The 20,921-nt window shown below is 45.7% G+C and overlaps 1 protein-coding gene across 3 annotated transcripts in view; it reads right to left on the bottom strand.

Annotated features, from left to right (window-relative positions):
- PAK2 (p21 (RAC1) activated kinase 2) overlaps window positions 1–20,921 on the bottom strand; it is a 75,845-nt gene that overhangs the window by 41,906 nt on the left and 13,018 nt on the right. Inside the window, exon 1 of one of the 3 annotated variants that reach the window (XM_040427761.1) lies at window positions 1,936–2,070. The exons of the other annotated variants lie outside the window; for them this stretch is intronic. The gene's annotated coding sequence lies outside the window, so the exon portion shown is untranslated. Of the gene's footprint in view, window positions 1–1,935; window positions 2,071–20,921 lie in introns of those variants that run through there. 3 annotated transcript variants of the gene reach the window in all.

The following is a 20,921-nucleotide window of genomic DNA, read 5'->3' as shown; positions in this document are numbered from 1 at the left end:
CATGAGCGCGCTGCTGTCAGCACGCCATATTCCCTCAGCAGCACGGGGGAGAAGGAGTCACTCTCTCCCTCGCCCCTGTGCCGCTCTGCCAATGAGAGGAGAGAGGCGGAGGAAAATTAACGTCTAATAAAGATACAGGAGGCGGGTGCGGCAGCAGAATCACATAGCCTGCACCTGACCTCTGTGACAGGGAGCTGGGTGCCGCACCTGAGGGAGTTAACTGCCACGGATCGCAGCGCCCTGTCATAGAGTTTGGCTATGTGATTCTGCCGTCGCACTCGCCTCCTGTATCTGTAGTAGACGTTAATTATCAGTGGTGGCACAGTGAGGCGGCCGCCCCCCCCCCAGTATTAGAGTAACTGGTGGCGCACTCAATTAACAACCCCCCCGTATTAAAAATCCTTGGTGGCCCAGTGCCCCCCACGCCCACCCCCAGTATTAAAATCATTGGTGGCAGTGGCCACAGGGTCCCCTCCCCTCCATTGGTGGCAGCTTCTGATCGGAACCCCAGCAGTGTAATCCTGGGGCTCCGATCGATTACCATGGCAGCCAGGACGCTACTGAAGCCCTGCCTGCCATGGTAACCTCCCTGCTGCTGTGTGTACTATGCAGAGGGCAGCAGGGACAGTGTGAAGTCCTATTCACCCTAATAGATCTCTCAGGGTGAATAGGACAAGGAATCAAAAGAACCCAGATTCAAGCCCCTAAGGGGGAAAATTGTTAAATAAAAAGTAAAAAACACATACAAATACTAAATATAAAATCACCCCTTTTCCCAATTTTACATATAAAATAAATAAACATAACGCCACATCCGAAAAGTCCAAACTACTAAAAAAAATCTCCTATGCGATGGAACACCGTAACAGAAAAAATATATAAACAAAAACTGTGCGATTACCCATTTTTTAAATCACCTTGTTCCCCCCAAAAAATAGGAAAGGACAGTTCGATTATGGGCCGGACGTTTCATAAAATGCGGAATGCACGCGGCTTTTTTTGGTAGTTTTAATTTTTTTGCGTGGTATCGTTTATGGTATCGAAACCGAATCAAAATTTTGGTATCGCAACAACCCTAGGTCCGACTCCAGGCACCCCCGCTGATCGCTTGTTAGAAAAGGCCACGGCACTTAGGAATAGGCTGCAGCACTCACCGAAGACAGTGACATCACGATCATCAGTTACATGGCTTAGGAACAGCTCAGTCCCATTTGAGTGAATAGTCCGGGATTGGAATAGCAAGCACAGCCACTATCCAATGGACGGCGCTGGGCTTAATATGGAGGAGCACATAAGCGACGAAGCGTCCTCAGTCAGTTGATTGATGGGGGTGCCAGGAGTCGGATCCCCACCAATAACAAACTGATGACTTATCCTGAGGATAGGTCATCTAGAAGACCTGAAAAATCCCCTTTAATTTTGCCAAATACATCCTTACAGCACAGAGATGAGCTTATATTCTAGGTAAATATACTTGTGATTGCCCAGCTTTAGGGTCCATTCACACGTCCGTAATTTGGGTCCGCATTCGTTCCGCAATTTGCGGACCCATTCACTTTCAATGGGGCTGGAACGGATGCAAATCCACATTTCCTGGATCCGCATCCGTTTTTTCGGGATCCGCAATTTCGTTCCTGGAAATAATAGAACATGTCCTATTCTTGTCCGCAATTGCGGACCAGAAAAGGCATTTTCTATTATAGTGTCTGTGATGTGCGGATCCGCAAATTGTGGATCGCACATTGCAGGTGTCCGTGTTTTGCGGATCCGCAAAACACTTACGGACGTGTGAATGGACCCTTATACTGAAATCCATCATATTAAATCTACCCCTCCATTCCTGTAAAAGCTTGCCTGGCAGATATCTGCAGGGTATGTGCCCAAGCAGGCTGGCACACTGCTTTGTTCTTGTATTGGCACATAAAGGCGACCTACCTGAGGCATCACTCTTTAAGCCACGTTTCAGATGTATAATTAGCAGACAGCCATATGGACCGGTCCACGGTAACGTTCACATGTGGGCATCCAAACTGCGTTCTTCATCTGTACCCCAATGAAGTCATTTAACATAATGAATGTAGTGTCCGCTCGGCTCAACAGGAAAAAGGATACCGTGCTCGGCAGACTAAGAATGTGTATATAAAAGGAAGTTCCGTGCAGGATTTCCTATTGGAGAACCACTTACGCTCCCTGAAATATGGGCATAATTAGACTCACAGATGAGGGGGCTCCTCCTCCCTCACACACTCACTTCAGGAAGCAGGTCTCAGCCTTAATGACCAACTACAAGCACATCAGAAAAGACGCAGTCCGGAGAATACAGACCCACCGTCACATGGCCACAAATGATCTCAGAATGATAAACTCTGAGGAGTCCATGGAGATGACCTGATGACACGAGGACCACAGAGCAGAAGAAACTAAATAAGCCATGGGTTATATAAAGACAAACAATAGGCGTAGATTTTCTGTTTTCCCTGTGCATTAGTGCAATACCTACTTTTTTTTGAAGATTTAAAAGGGGTTCAGAGCTGAACCCGGACATACCTCCATTTTCACCCCGGCAGCCCCCCTGACATGAGCATCGGAGCAGTTCATGCATTTTTTTTTGTAGATCCGGTGACGTACCGTGGCTCTCCATGTGGCTGTCAGGTACCCCGGTGACGTCACCGGCACTGATGGGCGGGATTTAGCTCTGCCCTAGCCAGTAAAATGGCTAGGGCAGAAGTTACCACCCGGCAGTGTGTTATTGAAAACTAAAGAGCCCGTGCCCTGCGTGATTTAGCGCAGGGCAAGGGAGCGCATCGGAGCATGAGATGCTCCGATGCTAGCCTCAGGGGGGCTGTCTGGGTGAAAATAAGGGTATGTCCGGGTTCAGCTCTGAACCCGGACAACACCTTTAAGTCCCCTTCACAAATCTGTGTAGAAGGAAGTGCAGGAGAAAAATGTACTCCCAGCATCTCCACCAAATCTTAAAGGGCTATAGATAACAATGACCCATCCTCAGGACAGGTCACCGATATCAGATTGGCGGGGGTCCGATGCACAGGACTCCCACCGATCAGCTGTTTGAGGGGGCTGCAGCAATCGTGCTGTGTCTTCCCTGAACGCCTTCTGTAGCGGCTGCACAGTATAATTACCGCTGTTCGTCCTTTTAAAGTGAATGGTACAGGAAGACGTCATTATACTGCATCGCCACCACAGAGCAGACAGCGTGCAGATAAACTGTGAAGCAGACGCACCGCTCATACAAGAGACACAGCCCCTTTAAACAGCTGATCGGAAGGGGCGCCAGGCGTCAGACACCTACCAATCTGATATTGATGACCTGTCCTGAGGATACTTTTACCAGGTAATTTAGGCAGGACTATGATAATGCATTTCCCTGGTGATCTGCCCTTGAAGCAAAAGTATTAGCCACAAGTGAATGCTGCTAAAATGGAGAGTTGGGCATATTTTAAAGGGGTTTTCCAGCTCCTGATATTGATTTAGTATCCTCAGGATAGGTCATTAATAGCAGATCGGTACAGGCCTGATCCAAAGAGCTGTTCCCTGCAGTCTCCGACACTCGAATTAGCACCAATGGATCAGGAAGCACAGCTCCGCTCTAAGTATAGTGGTCATCCTGGGTTACTGCACCTCAACAACCACTACACTATGGACAGAGCTACGCTTCCTGATCCATTAGTGCTAGCTCCATTGCCACAGGGAAGAGCTGATCGGAGAGAGTGCAGATGTCAGGGCCTCACCAATCCTGAGGATAGGTCATCAAGATCAGGAACCTGGAAAACCCATTTAAAGTGTTTACCATAAAGAGTTTCTGAATCTTTTTCATACCAAAACTCCTGAATTACAGTTAATAGCTGCTACCTTTCAGAATGTCTGTCATAAAAATACCGCTTTCATTTTTCTTGCTTTGCAGAGTCCCCCTTGGTACTGTTACTAATGGTGAGCTCTGGGGAGAAACAGTCTCCTACACCCCCTGGCAGCCGCTCTGCAGTGTACCGAGGACTGTGCAGAGACCTAGCAGGTGTATCCTCCAGCACCCAGCTCAGTAGGTGCACATGCACATTGTTGTACACTGTGAATAACCCGTGGAGCAGTGTTTCACTGGATTGTTTTATAACCGTGTGTAAATGGCTAACATCGCTCATTTTAGGATTTATTACACGAGTTTTAAAAAGGTGGGAAAACCGGTTTAAGTGAACATTACTTGAAGGGAATGGGTCATCAGAAAAACACCTATTGTGTAAATGTACTTTTATTTTTAGTGGCCAGTGTGAAAACAAAGATTTTTGAAAAAAAACCTAGGCCGTGACAGGGAAGATGAGAGAAAAAATAAAATCCGCAATAATTTGAAAAAAAATTAGGTGGCCCGACATCAGCAAATTCATTTTGCCATCACACTGTACACTATAGGAAAATGAAGTGGCCTGGTGGTTGGGACTGAGGGAAAGCACATAGGCCATTTTTCCTATAATATGCTAGCACGACCACCGCTGCAGGATTACAGGGTGGTGTGATGGAACAATACATTAGTTGTGTCGTGTCATCAATATGGGAGAGCCCGGAGAACCCCTTTAACTTTCTCTACATCATAAATGCCATTTGCTGAAGTCAGACACCGCCTTTAAAGGTCATTTATTGATGACACATTGGGGCACATTTACGCCAGTCTTAGTTTCCCGCATGCGCTGACCTAAGACCGAATTTGTGATGAGACGATGTGCCTAATTTATGATGAGGCACACTATGGTAGACCTTGCGTCTGGCGATAGAACTACACCAACCCCAGGCTGTGTCCATGTGTACAGGTTACTAAACTTCTGTGGCTGGAGTCTCAGCATGGCTCCCGACACATCCAGCTGTCGAACACGGCGTGAAACCAGCTGTGCAAATAAATACTGTCGCATGGCTGGGTAAAAAAAAAGGACTTTCGACTATTTTTTCCAACTATTATAATTTAACACAACCAATTAAAGTCGGTCAAACTATAATGAAGTAATGGGCTAAACCCTTGGTCAATATTAGAAATCACAGTGAACGGGTAGCTTTATAATATTTAAAACATAACATTTAATGATGTACGTAGATAAAATAATGGGCCCTACTATGCTTGACAAAGATGAATAGTTGCCACTAGTAACACTTATCTCCTGAAAAAATGGGCGGAGATATGGAGGGACCAATAAGGGATAGTAATAAAGTAGGGAGATAGGATGAAGGGTAGCCAGGTACCAAGGCAGAGAGACACAGTGCTGGGTCACTTTCCCTAGATCACCCTGTCTCTCTATATCCTCCTCCTATCTAACACAATATCCCTATTGCAACCCTTCCTTAAGATGGACTGCCCAGCTTTGCCCGATAGCCAGAAATGGTCCTAAGGTGGTTACCCTAGCACCAGGGGAGGGGGCAAAAAAGATGGCAAAGATAAATGTGATGAATCAAGAGCAAGCGAATCCACAATTGGTGTGAAATCACCTACAGTACCAGACACGTTCATACACAAAATAAGATATGTTATCCAAAATAATTAACACTTGATGATGGTGGTATAGTCCCGACGCGTTTCCTCAGTGTTACCTGATTCGTCAGGGGACAAAATTATATCTAGAGAGCCCTTAGACTGGGCTCAATTATCCAACAAAATAGGGTCACAGGGGGCACACTGAAAAATCAAGCCCACAAAGCTTTTACAGTCTCCCTAGTGGTGGAGAACTGTACAGCAAATGAGGTATGAAGATGAACAATTGTGTGACCTCCAATCGGTCAACCGTTGTAAAGTTAGAGACCGAGACACCCTCTATTTTGTAAGGCCTGTGGTGATTCCTGGTATTTAATCCTCTATCCGTGTGGACAAAGGGATCTCAGGTGCTCAATGTTTAATGCACACCAATGTCCAGGTATAGGTGTCCAGACCTGGAGGATAAACCAGGAGTAACCAGAGGTCAATAGTCTTAACCAAACCTAGTTATATTGTTTGGTAAGACTTCAATCCAAACCTAGTAAACCGGTGATCATATATTCATAAATGCTTCTCATTAACTGAAAGTATCTATTCAATACACTTCCAATAAGAAAAGCATTCTGTCAGTTGATAGTATCAGTTTAACACACATTGTAACCGATCCCCCACCAGTGATGTCACTAGCGGACGTTTAAGAGACGGTACAACATAACTTATCTCATGCTAGTAACAGTCTGGTATAAAAGCATAAGGTAATGAGCAGCTTATCTGTCCAGTCGTTGGTAATGACCGTTCCCAGATATGGATGGATGGAGGGTATTCCCTGGCGTCCCGCGTGTAGCAGTGGCAGTGAGGCCAGGTTCGCGGGTCATTTAAAAAGCCGAGAGGCCCCGCCTCCATACAACGCCCCCTCATCGTCGAGACGCGTCATCGTCACGTGGTCCTGCCGCTGTTCCGCCTATGGTCACATGATGCTCTGTTTTCCTATGACGTCTAGCGTGGAGGCGGATTCCTGTTACCAGGCAACCATGACAACGCTATGCTCTAATAATAGAGCCGAGGTCAGTATATGCCAGGTAGCCTGTCGGAACGCCGCCTTCCCTAGTTAGGTTACAGGCGGCTTAAAGTCTCCACTACACTTGCTTGAGGTGGTTGTTATAGTGAGATGCAGGGATGAAATCAAAGGGCAAGTAAGTTCAACCTCTGCTCCCACCACAATCTAACATATTTCCATTGGTCCGTCAGGTCTGCGGTTCTCCTAATGGAATATTTAAGTTTATAAGCTGGTTCTTCAGATGACTGTCGTTGGCACTTGATTGCTACAACGCAACCATGTTTCAATATGCCTCTACTAATCCGATCCCCAAAAGGGGTGGGTTTTGGTGACCTAGTTCGAGATGTCACTCCAACAGAAATTTTTGTTGTTGTCCAATTTGTTCTCACAATAATGCAACCAATTACTGGGGGAAGCTAAGGGGGGGGGGACAACCGGATGGTTTCGCTCTTAGGGTACAATATAGCAGCCAAACGACAATTGCTCGTTTAGACCATTAGGGGCTACGGTTTGAAGATGGAATATCCACCAAGTCTCCCTCTGCAATATTTTCCGGTCCCAATCCCCACCCCTTTTGGGTCTTGCGACCAGTTCGATGCCCATAAACCTCAGTCCTGAGGCATCACCCCCATGCATCATGTTGATATGTTTAGCAATGGGTGTGTCTTTGTCATTTCTAATGTCCCCCAAATGTTCACCTATCCGGCGTCGCAACTCACGGGTGGTTTTCCCAATGTATTCAAGACCGCATATGCAGTTGGCCCTGTAGATCACTCCCCTGGTGCGACAATTAATGAAATGTCTGATTTGGTGACACTTGCCGGTGACATTGGCCTGGAATGACCGTCCCTTTTGAATGTGTCCACATGCCACACAACCACTACAGCGAAAACAACCGATTGGACGTTGGAGCCATGTCTCTTTAGAATCACGTGTGTCGCTGTAGTGGCTGTGTACAAGGCGATCCCTAAGGCTCAGGCCCCTACGGTAGGTGACCTGTGCTGTTTCCGGGATAACCACCTTGATGTCTGGGTCCATGAGGAGAACCTCCCAGTGGTTCTTCAATATCTGTTTAACCTCTGCAGAACAATCATCAAAAGTGCCAATAAGGCGTATTAAACCAGTATCCGGTATTTTAGGTTTAGGATAGAGAAGTTCATCTCTTTTGCTACCACACGCTCTTTTGAAGGCACTTTTTAGAACCGCATCTGGATATCCCCTTTCCCAGAAACGACTTCTAAGGTCGTCCGCCTGGGTTTTGAATGTTTCCCAGGTGGAACAGTTCCTCCTGATGCGCAGGTACTGTCCCACTGGTATTCCCCTTTTCAAAGGGAAAGGGTGGTGACTGCTCCAATGTAGGAGTGAATTTGTGGAGGTGGGTTTCCTAAAGATGTCAGTTTGAATCAAGTCATCCCTTCCCCTTGAGATGGAGATGTCCAAGAAAGGCAGAGTGTTCGTTTCAAAGACAGAGGTAAACTTCATGTTTATGTCATTTACATTAAGAGACTTGACAAAATTTGAGAATTCAGTTTCTCCCCCTTTCCAGACGACAAAGACATCGTCAATGAATCTTGCCCAAGTGACGATACAGGAAATGTGTCTATTGGGAGCGTCACCAAAGACCAGAGTCCTCTCCCACCAGCCCAGGAACAAATTGGCATACGACGGGGCACATGAACTCCCCATCGCGGTGCCCCTGAGCTGGTGGTAGAGGACTCCGTCAAAGAGAAAGTAATTCCTTGTAAGGACGAAATTAAGTAGTTGCAGGACGAAAACATTATGTGGAAAAAACTGTTGGCCCCTAGTATACAGGAATGATTCCACTGCCCTCATCCCGAGGTGATGAGGTATGGACGAGTAGAGGGCCTCAACATCAATAGAGGCTAGGGAGGTCCCCTCCTCCAAGCTGATGCCCTCCAGGCGACCAAGAAGGTCACTCGTATCCCTCAGGTATGAGGGCAGTGTTTTCACAAATGGTGCCAATATATGATCTAGGTAGATCCCCAAGTTTTGGGTCAAGCTGTTCACGCCCGAAACAATCGGGCGTCCCTTAACAGGAAAACCACCCTTATGCACCTTGGGTAGGCTATAAAAGGTGGCTAGTGTAGGATGTTTCTTATATAGGTATTCAAATTCATCACCAGAAATAAGGTCATTGGTTTTTGCCAGTCGTAACATGTCAATTAACTCACTCTGATATTTCTCAGTGGGATCACACTTCAGTTTTTCATAAGTGTTCCTGTCGTCAAGCAAGGCATGACACATGTTGGCATAGTCAATGGTGTTCATCAAGACGATGTTCCCCCCCTTGTCCGAGGGTTTGATGATAAGATTTTTCTTTTTCTCCAAATCCAGCAAGGCTTTATACTCGCTTTTGCTGCAATTGAAGCCACCATGACTAGATATCAGATTAGTAAGATCACGACACACCTGGTTCACAAAAACATCTATACAAGTTGGGTCCCCCAACGGAGGCATCTTTAGGCTTTTGTTTCTGAGTGAGGTAAACGGGCCTTTGCCCTCCTGGGGAATACTATCACTCAGGCTGTATAGAAGGCGAACATCTTGAAGGATGTCGGGTGAAATACCCATCTCCTTGCTCTCTCGCCTAGCCACAAGCGCAAAATGTTTGCGCCATTTAAGCTTTCTGGCAAAGAGATGGATATCTCTAACCCAGTTGAAGAGGCTGAAGCTAGAGGTGGGGACAAAGGACAGGCCCCTGCTAAGTAAACACATCTCTGGGTCCTGCAATTGTTGGTTAGAGAGGTTGATTATTTGGTTATGTTGCCCACTCCCTTGTTGGTCTGGGGTGGTGATCTTTGAGGCCCTCGGTTGCGTAGGGGGTAGGGTGTTTCTAAAAAAATCGGACCCACCCTGATCCTGTCTTACTCTCTGATTATTCCTTCCTCCTCTACCCCTGTTATTTTGAGTTTTCTTATAGCCCCTTCCCCTACCTCTGTGTGTCTGACCACTCTCCTTCTCGTTTTCTGAGACCTCTGTATCGCTAGATGAGGCGTCCACGTCTGGACGTCTGGTCTGCGATGTGTTGCGATCTAGTGTGGAATATACCTTATTATCCCGAAAGTCTTGTAGATCTCTATTAAATTGGCGATGTTTTCGCTCTTTGAGGTGAAACTGAAATTTGTCAATAGTGTTCTTCAGTTGTAGTTCCTTATTGGCAAAGTCAGCTTCCCCCCCAAATTTCTGTGTGAGTTCAATCTGTTCTTTCAAGTTACTCTCTAATTTCACCAGATTAGTTCTTTCCTCCTCCAGCAAAAGATGCATAAATCTCAAGGAGCTTTTAGTCGCTTCCTCCTCCCATTTGCTCATAAGGGATGTAGATCTGCATCTATTAGCTGGGGTCAGGCTAATTCTTAAACCTCTGGGTACAATTTTATTTTTGAGATAGTTTTCAATCAATAGAAAACTATCTCAAAAATAAAATTGTACCCAGAGGTTTAAGAATTAGCCTGACCCCAGCTAATAGATGCAGATCTACATCCCTTATGAGCAAATGGGAGGAGGAAGCGACCAAAAGCTCCTTGAGATTTATGCATCTTTTGCTGGAGGAGGAAAGAACTAATCTGGTGAAATTAGAGAGTAACTTGAAAGAACAGATTGAACTCACACAGAAATTTGGGGGGGAAGCTGACTTTGCCAATAAGGAACTACAACTGAAGAACACTATTGACAAATTTCAGTTTCACCTCAAAGAGCGAAAACATCGCCAATTTAATAGAGATCTACAAGACTTTCGGGATAATAAGGTATATTCCACACTAGATCGCAACACATCGCAGACCAGACGTCCAGACGTGGACGCCTCATCTAGCGATACAGAGGTCTCAGAAAACGAGAAGGAGAGTGGTCAGACACACAGAGGTAGGGGAAGGGGCTATAAGAAAACTCAAAATAACAGGGGTAGAGGAGGAAGGAATAATCAGAGAGTAAGACAGGATCAGGGTGGGTCCGATTTTTTAGAAACACCCTACCCCCTACGCAACCGAGGGCCTCAAAGATCACCACCCCAGACCAACAAGGGAGTGGGCAACATAACCAAATAATCAACCTCTCTAACCAACAATTGCAGGACCCAGAGATGTGTTTACTTAGCAGGGGCCTGTCCTTTGTCCCCACCTCTAGCTTCAGCCTCTTCAACTGGGTTAGAGATATCCATCTCTTTGCCAGAAAGCTTAAATGGCGCAAACATTTTGCGCTTGTGGCTAGGCGAGAGAGCAAGGAGATGGGTATTTCACCCGACATCCTTCAAGATGTTCGCCTTCTATACAGCCTGAGTGATAGTATTCCCCAGGAGGGCAAAGGCCCGTTTACCTCACTCAGAAACAAAAGCCTAAAGATGCCTCCGTTGGGGGACCCAACTTGTATAGATGTTTTTGTGAACCAGGTGTGTCGTGATCTTACTAATCTGATATCTAGTCATGGTGGCTTCAATTGCAGCAAAAGCGAGTATAAAGCCTTGCTGGATTTGGAGAAAAAGAAAAATCTTATCATCAAACCCTCGGACAAGGGGGGGAACATCGTCTTGATGAACACCATTGACTATGCCAACATGTGTCATGCCTTGCTTGACGACAGGAACACTTATGAAAAACTGAAGTGTGATCCCACTGAGAAATATCAGAGTGAGTTAATTGACATGTTACGACTGGCAAAAACCAATGACCTTATTTCTGGTGATGAATTTGAATACCTATATAAGAAACATCCTACACTAGCCACCTTTTATAGCCTACCCAAGGTGCATAAGGGTGGTTTTCCTGTTAAGGGACGCCCGATTGTTTCGGGCGTGAACAGCTTGACCCAAAACTTGGGGATCTACCTAGATCATATATTGGCACCATTTGTGAAAACACTGCCCTCATACCTGAGGGATACGAGTGACCTTCTTGGTCGCCTGGAGGGCATCAGCTTGGAGGAGGGGACCTCCCTAGCCTCTATTGATGTTGAGGCCCTCTACTCGTCCATACCTCATCACCTCGGGATGAGGGCAGTGGAATCATTCCTGTATACTAGGGGCCAACAGTTTTTTCCACATAATGTTTTCGTCCTGCAACTACTTAATTTCGTCCTTACAAGGAATTACTTTCTCTTTGACGGAGTCCTCTACCACCAGCTCAGGGGCACCGCGATGGGGAGTTCATGTGCCCCGTCGTATGCCAATTTGTTCCTGGGCTGGTGGGAGAGGACTCTGGTCTTTGGTGACGCTCCCAATAGACACATTTCCTGTATCGTCACTTGGGCAAGATTCATTGACGATGTTTTTGTCGTCTGGAATGGGGGAGAAACTGAATTCTCAAATTTTGTCAAGTCTCTTAATGTAAATGACATAAACATGAAGTTTACCTCTGTCTTTGAAACGAACACTCTGCCTTTCTTGGACATCTCCATCTCAAGGGGAAGGGATGACTTGATTCAAACTGACATCTTTAGGAAACCCACCTCCACAAATTCACTCCTACATTGGAGCAGTCACCACCCTTTCCCTTTGAAAAGGGGAATACCAGTGGGACAGTACCTGCGCATCAGGAGGAACTGTTCCACCTGGGAAACATTCAAAACCCAGGCGGACGACCTTAGAAGTCGTTTCTGGGAAAGGGGATATCCAGATGCGGTTCTAAAAAGTGCCTTCAAAAGAGCGTGTGGTAGCAAAAGAGATGAACTTCTCTATCCTAAACCTAAAATACCGGATACTGGTTTAATACGCCTTATTGGCACTTTTGATGATTGTTCTGCAGAGGTTAAACAGATATTGAAGAACCACTGGGAGGTTCTCCTCATGGACCCAGACATCAAGGTGGTTATCCCGGAAACAGCACAGGTCACCTACCGTAGGGGCCTGAGCCTTAGGGATCGCCTTGTACACAGCCACTACAGCGACACACGTGATTCTAAAGAGACATGGCTCCAACGTCCAATCGGTTGTTTTCGCTGTAGTGGTTGTGTGGCATGTGGACACATTCAAAAGGGACGGTCATTCCAGGCCAATGTCACCGGCAAGTGTCACCAAATCAGACATTTCATTAATTGTCGCACCAGGGGAGTGATCTACAGGGCCAACTGCATATGCGGTCTTGAATACATTGGGAAAACCACCCGTGAGTTGCGACGCCGGATAGGTGAACATTTGGGGGACATTAGAAATGACAAAGACACACCCATTGCTAAACATATCAACATGATGCATGGGGGTGATGCCTCAGGACTGAGGTTTATGGGCATCGAACTGGTCGCAAGACCCAAAAGGGGTGGGGATTGGGACCGGAAAATATTGCAGAGGGAGACTTGGTGGATATTCCATCTTCAAACCGTAGCCCCTAATGGTCTAAACGAGCAATTGTCGTTTGGCTGCTATATTGTACCCTAAGAGCGAAACCATCCGGTTGTCCCCCCCCCCCCCTAGCTTCCCCCAGTAATTGGTTGCATTATTGTGAGAACAAATTGGACAACAACAAAAATTTCTGTTGGAGTGACATCTCGAACTAGGTCACCAAAACCCACCCCTTTTGGGGATCGGATTAGTAGAGGCATATTGAAACATGGTTGCGTTGTAGCAATCAAGTGCCAACGACAGTCATCTGAAGAACCAGCTTATAAACTTAAATATTCCATTAGGAGAACCGCAGACCTGACGGACCAATGGAAATATGTTAGATTGTGGTGGGAGCAGAGGTTGAACTTACTTGCCCTTTGATTTCATCCCTGCATCTCACTATAACAACCACCTCAAGCAAGTGTAGTGGAGACTTTAAGCCGCCTGTAACCTAACTAGGGAAGGCGGCGTTCCGACAGGCTACCTGGCATATACTGACCTCGGCTCTATTATTAGAGCATAGCGTTGTCATGGTTGCCTGGTAACAGGAATCCGCCTCCACGCTAGACGTCATAGGAAAACAGAGCATCATGTGACCATAGGCGGAACAGCGGCAGGACCACGTGACGATGACGCGTCTCGACGATGAGGGGGCGTTGTATGGAGGCGGGGCCTCTCGGCTTTTTAAATGACCCGCGAACCTGGCCTCACTGCCACTGCTACACGCGGGACGCCAGGGAATACCCTCCATCCATCCATATCTGGGAACGGTCATTACCAACGACTGGACAGATAAGCTGCTCATTACCTTATGCTTTTATACCAGACTGTTACTAGCATGAGATAAGTTATGTTGTACCGTCTCTTAAACGTCCGCTAGTGACATCACTGGTGGGGGATCGGTTACAATGTGTGTTAAACTGATACTATCAACTGACAGAATGCTTTTCTTATTGGAAGTGTATTGAATAGATACTTTCAGTTAATGAGAAGCATTTATGAATATATGATCACCGGTTTACTAGGTTTGGATTGAAGTCTTACCAAACAATATAACTAGGTTTGGTTAAGACTATTGACCTCTGGTTACTCCTGGTTTATCCTCCAGGTCTGGACACCTATACCTGGACATTGGTGTGCATTAAACATTGAGCACCTGAGATCCCTTTGTCCACACGGATAGAGGATTAAATACCAGGAATCACCACAGGCCTTACAAAATAGAGGGTGTCTCGGTCTCTAACTTTACAACGGTTGACCGATTGGAGGTCACACAATTGTTCATCTTCATACCTCATTTGCTGTACAGTTCTCCACCACTAGGGAGACTGTAAAAGCTTTGTGGGCTTGATTTTTCAGTGTGCCCCCTGTGACCCTATTTTGTTGGATAATTGAGCCCAGTCTAAGGGCTCTCTAGATATAATTTTGTCCCCTGACGAATCAGGTAACACTGAGGAAACGCGTCGGGACTATACCACCATCATTAAGTGTTAATTATTTTGGATAACATATCTTATTTTGTGTATGAACGTGTCTGGTACTGTAGGTGATTTCACACCAATTGTGGATTCGCTTGCTCTTGATTCATCACATTTATCTTTGCCATCTTTTTTGCCCCCTCCCCTGGTGCTAGGGTAACCACCTTAGGACCATTTCTGGCTATCGGGCAAAGCTGGGCAGTCCATCTTAAGGAAGGGTTGCAATAGGGATATTGTGTTAGATAGGAGGAGGATATAGAGAGACAGGGTGATCTAGGGAAAGTGACCCAGCACTGTGTCTCTCTGCCTTGGTACCTGGCTACCCTTCATCCTATCTCCCTACTTTATTACTATCCCTTATTGGTCCCTCCATATCTCCGCCCATTTTTTCAGGAGATAAGTGTTACTAGTGGCAACTATTCATCTTTGTCAAGCATAGTAGGGCCCATTATTTTATCTACGTACATCATTAAATGTTATGTTTTAAATATTATAAAGCTACCCGTTCACTATATTTTTTCCAACTAGTCACAAGTTCCTTAATAAATGTTTTCCTTAAAAAAAAAAAATATATATATATATAAAAAAAATGCAAAAGATCCTGTATGGTGGTAAACAGACTGTAGAGGTCTGCAATACTGAGGCCACAGGCACTCCATGTGCAGCCAATCAGAGGGGTAAGTTTAGGCGGAATTGCTGCAGTTTTACAGTACGATACATGTGGATGGGGTATTTCAAAACTCCATTTATGCCAGACATAAGAATGTACGTTACAAAATTAGAAATCCAAAGCATGCTCATTATGTTGCTGAAAAACTGCGCATTTCACCCAGTCCAATGCACAGGGAAAAAACGGCCATGAGAGCTGGTCATGGATCAAACCTGCCACGTCTCTACCTATTCTATGTTCTTAGAAACTAATGTTTGGAGAATACTTCTGTAGGCTGGCACGCCATGGATCACGTTATAATGCTTTAAAGGGTTTCTATCACTTCGTTTCACCTATTTAGCTTTCAGACACTAGCGATCCGCTAGTGTCTGCTTTATCTAACCATCCTAATATAAGAGCTTATTGTCCTGCCGTTTAGCTAAAAAAATAACTTATATAGATATGCAAATGAGCCTCTAGGTGCTATGGGGGCGTTATTAGCACCTAGAGGCTCCGTCTACCTTAACAAACTGCCGCCGCCCAGCGCGTCCCTCCAGCCCGCCCATCTCCTCCGGAATGCGATGCTCCTCGTATTCGGCGCATGCGCAGTGAATGTCTGATCGCTTCCCTGCTCAGACATCTCCACTGCGCCTGCGCCGATGACGTCATAGTGCTCCGAGGAACAGGCGCAGTGGAGATGTCTGAGCAGGGAAGCGATCAGACATTCACTGCGCATGCGCAGAACAGAGACGCGCACGGAGAGGATCGCTTCAGCTGGAGATGGGCGGGCTGGACGGCGGCAGTTTGTTAAGGTAGACGGAGCCTCTAGGTGCTAATCACGCCCCCATAGCACCTAGAGGCTCATTTGCATATCTATATAAGTTATTTTTTTAGCTAAACGGCAGGACAATAAGCTCTTATATTAGGATGGTTAGATAAAGCAGACACTAGCGGATCGCTAGTGTCTGAAAGCTAAATAGGTGAAACAAAGTGATAGAAACCCTTTAAAGTCTACGTGTGATGTATTATGGATTTGTGCAACACGTATGGGCGCTTAGGCTTTGAAACCGCTGGGGTCTATAGAGAGGGTGGACGACATTTACCCAGGGCACCCAGAAACCAGGGAGAAAACGTCCCCATGGGTCCTATATGCAGGGTGGATAAAAATCAATGATTTAAAAAAAAAAAAAAATAACAATTTTTGATTTAAATCAGATTTTTTTATATAAAATGCTTTTTGAGGAAAATATATTACCATCCAAAGGTTATTTCATTAAGAAATAAAGATTACTTTTTTAATTATGTAGAATAAGGCTGTATATGTTTAATTTTTTGTTAAATTCCATTAATCCATTCACAATGTCATGCTCTTCCAGAGGTTTTTGTAAGATTACTGGGTAGTTTCTCTGCCTACAAGATATTATCACAGATGCTTGGTTTAATTTTGGAGTTCTCAAAACTGAATTTATAACATGAAAAGAGTTGAGAATATTATACATATATAATATTGTCAATATCCAGTATCAGGGTCAAAACTTAAGTGCTGAGGAAGAGGAGTTAGCTATGACATGGGTATCCAGCAATCATCCATCTGTAATGCCAACTATAATGAACTTCAAATCCAAGGGGGAACCATTCAAGAAATATATGTTTGCTGAAGATATTTTAAAGAAAGTCACACCAGTGAACTGGTGGAAGTCACTTAAGCACTTGGATTTAGAGACTGTTCAAGTAATGATTTCACTTTTAACAGCAGTAGCTTCTTCTGTGGGCGTTGAAAGAATATTCTCTTCCTTTGGACTCGTTCATTCTAAATTGAGAAATCGTTTGGGTCCCGATAAAGCAGGAAAGCTTGTTTGTTTTTCTTTTCCAGATTATGAACAAAGAAGAAGATGAAGATGACGAGTGAGCTACAGAGGACATTACTAAGGCTACTTTCACACTAGCGTTCAGAGAGGATCCGTCTGATGTCTGCACAGACGGATCCGCTCCTTTAATGCAGACGTTTGGATCCGTTCAGAACGGATCCGTCTGCATTATAGTTTAGAAAAAATTCTAAGTCTGAAAGTTGTTCCGACGGATCCGTCCAGACTTTAAATTGAAAGTCAATGGGGACGGATCCGTTTGAAAATTGAGCCATATTGTGTCAACTTCAAACGGATCCGTCCCCATTGACTTACATTGTAAGTCTGGACGGATCCGTTTGCCTCCGCACGGCCAGGCGGACACCCGAACGCTGCAAGCAGCGTTCGGGTGTCCGCCTGCTAAGCGGAGGCTGAACGCTGCCAGACTGATGCCTTCTGAGCGGATCCGCATTCACTCGGTTTGATTTAAAATCAAATCCACCCTGGTCCTATGCATAATGGGCCTTCAAGACAATGCCAATCACATACTCTGACAAAACCCCAGCACAGACGAGATGCCATCTCTGAACATGGAATATCAGAAACACAGAAGTCGGAGCGCTCCCGCTTGTACAGGTTAAGGACCTGCGGCTCACGTTCCAGGTTGTCCTATGGCAGCCAGGCTTCTGCTAAATATAAAGCAGTATCAAGTAATGGAAAGCCAGAGGAGATGCCGTAGATAAGCCTGTCTCAGCATTCCCCTCATGAAGACCTGCGGGCAGTGAGACGCTCCAACAAACACTAGGATTGTGTACAGCCCACATTCCAGCCCCTGCCCTATTTCCAGGTAGTCAGATTACAGTGCGATGAGAGCGCATTGTGCCACTGGGACGTCGCCAGCATCGTCTGTACACTGCACCCTTCATGGCATGTATGGCTTATAGCTAGGATATGCCACAAGTGTCAGAAAGCCGCGCGTCCAGAACAGGGTCCCCGAAATGAAGACGAGCACACACACGGGGTGTCCCGTCGATTCACTGCTATGGGACTTCCGAAAATACCCAAGCAAGCGTGATCCACTACTTTCGAAGATCTGATTGTTCTATTTGCGTCCGGTTTTTTGCAAATCAGACTCGGCCATTCAAGTGTGGGAGTAAGAAAAGAAAATGTATTGCACATTCTCACGCTGAATGCGAACAGAAAATTTGAACGTGGTCGTGTGAATAAGGCCTAAAACACAAACTGCTATCGGAAAAAAAGATGAAAATGACTACAAGAGGTTGTAAAGGTTGCTGTTGACACGTGCCAGGCACTGGGTGGCTCTGGTATGCAAAGGGTGTGCAGGGTGCCAGCACTGCCAATCATTTACTTCTACAAGCATGTAACATGACATGTAAGTGATACTAACAGGAGAGGTCTTATCAGCAGGTTCCTGCCCACATAATACACTTATGGGTGTGCTCTTGGCAGCGCTCTCCTCTGGTGAGAGGGAAATCCCAAGCAGTGACTTATAATGGGAGTCCTCCGGTTCCTCTGCGGTTCCCACCATTTCAAAAGGAACAATGGCGCTGCCGCTTCGTCCATCAAATGATGGAATCTGAGATGGAAGCTCCTGACGGTGCCTTTGTTGCAAATATGAACATAGCCTAGGAAATCGTATTATACGGATGATCTGCTATAACGGAATAGAGGTTATGGTTCCTTTAATACAACGTGGCAAATTACAAACGAAAGCGTTTCAAGAAAAAAAATTCAAGATGGCCGCACTGTTCCTCCGACTACCTTACGCACGCAGGAAGAGTGTTAGAATAACTAATGTAACACTACTCTATCCAGGACATATTCCACCACCTATATACGTAAAAAAAAAATCTGTATTAGGCGGGGTTCACATCACGTTTTCCCATCCTTTTAATGTACACAAAAAACAGATGCCTCTCACTGATGTCATACAGCGGCATCAGTTCTCCATAGAGTAAACTTACTGGACTGTGCGGGATACAAGAACGTGGTGTTCTGCATCACATACAACGTTAGTCTAAATGACCGTACATGAGATGTACAGAGCATGGTAAAACAATGGAGTACAACAAGTCCCAGCCAGCCACAAACCTTGCCCGAGGTGAATGATAGCAAACACTATACGTCGGCATACGTGGGAACAAAGATCGCCTGCAACAGTGATACATACAGGACACATCACTGCTGCAGCCAGCCATTGGCTACAGTGGCCACGTGAGCTACATCAAACAGGATGTTGACAAGTGGAGACGGGAGCGAGGCCGCGGCGGGGACCTGAAGGATGCAGGGATGGATGCTTCGCTCCACAGGACCGGCCACATGGGGAAGTCTGGCAAAAAGACCCAGCACCCCACCACAGAAGGCAAACCACCTTTTTAAGCACAACTTCTGCCTGGTAACACACAGTTGTCTAGGAGGAATAACCGAGGAGCAGCACAATGCAGAGTTCTAAGAAAAGATGTCCCACAATTGTTCTTTCATGAAGAATCATCCCCCCCCCCCCCTTTCCCAGTAAAAAAAAAAAAAACACAAAGATCATTGGCATGGCCGCGCCCCAAAAGGCTTGTACAAATAAAATAAATGCATTCTGCACGGTGAATGGCATAACAAATAAATCAAAACAGGCAATTTTCCGTTTTCCCGTCGCTTTACCTCCCCCCAAAAAATTGAATAAAGGGTGATCAAAAAGTAACCCCCCAAAATGGCATCAATGAAAGCTACAGATTGCACCGCCAAAAAAAAAAAAAAAAAAAATCAGCTCTTGCACAGCTCTGTAGATGTAACTACATCTGACTTACGGAAAGAAGCTAACAGGTCAGTTTTATCATTAGGGAACGCCATAAAAATGAAATCCGTCAAATTATGGCAGAATTGCATAGTCGTCGTCGTCGTCCCCCCACCCCCCAAACTTTCAACCCATTTGAATTTTCTTCCGGCTTCCCGCTACATCCTACACAACAGAAAATGGTGACTACAACTTGTCCTGCAAAAACCAAGCGCTCGTATAACTATGTCAATGGAAAAATAATATTATGGCTCAGGGAAGGCTTGGGAGTAAAAAAAATTAAAATAAAAAATAAAAAAAAAAACACCTGAAAAATCGCTTGGTCACAACGGGGTTAAATTTTTCCCCTTTGGCAAACAAAAGTCGCTGTTTAGCTGTATAGTAACCCTAGACAGATGGTTCTACATGCCACACGTAATCCTTTTTGTGCATAGCTCTAATAGAAGGTGAAGACTAACCTCTGCTCCTATAGGGCAGTGCTTCTCAAATAGTGGGGGGTGCGAGGCTCCGTAAAGGGGGGCTCGTTTGACCTCGGCAAACACTGTCATATTGGATGTCCAGATCGGATTATCCGACTCACTCGCAAGCGGCGTCCCACACGGCGTTGGTTACCTAGCAACTCTACGGCTGGAGAGAGGGAGCAGCGCGGCGCGATCACTGGAGATTGTCCCAGCGCAGCCCGACGCGCAGGACCACGTGACCGCCAACGCACGTGACACATGCAGAGGACCCGTGGAGACATACAGGAATCAATACGCCGGTTCCTAGTGCCACTGACAGAGGAGAAAGAGCAGGACGCCGGCATGTCATCAAGGTAGAGTCGCAAAGATACATCCGCAGCATCACCAGGTGGGAAAACAAGAGCTGAAGCACAGAAAGAACATAAAGAGCAGGGGTCAAGGAGAGGAGGTAGGACAAACACAAAATCCGATAATAAAACTGAAAAGGGGAAAAATAGTAACCAGGGGACGGAGGAGGAAAAAGTATACGAACTAGAAGGCAGTACCCTGGATGATGATCTATCCTGATTGGCCAAACCCGCCCGTGTGACTTTTAGACCCGGAAATCGGTCATCTGTACAGAAAAACGCCTGAAAGAAAGGAGTTGAACACACATAAAAGGGGACACCGCCGATTCAGCCAAAAAAGGTCAGTGTTCTGATGAAAAGGCTTTTATTATGCTTTGAAACGCGTCAACGCGACCTGTAGGGGGCATTCATCCATCTATGCCTTATTGCCATTGCTCCACAACTGATGTAAGTGTGGCTCATTTTTATGCTTTTAATCTTTGTA

This window comes from Bufo bufo, chromosome 4 (assembly GCF_905171765.1).
Source record: "Bufo bufo chromosome 4, aBufBuf1.1, whole genome shotgun sequence".
Classification (NCBI taxonomy): Eukaryota; Metazoa; Chordata; class Amphibia; order Anura; family Bufonidae; genus Bufo; species Bufo bufo.
Note: the sequence above shows the minus strand (reverse complement) of the source record. Positions and strands in the feature narration are given on the sequence as shown.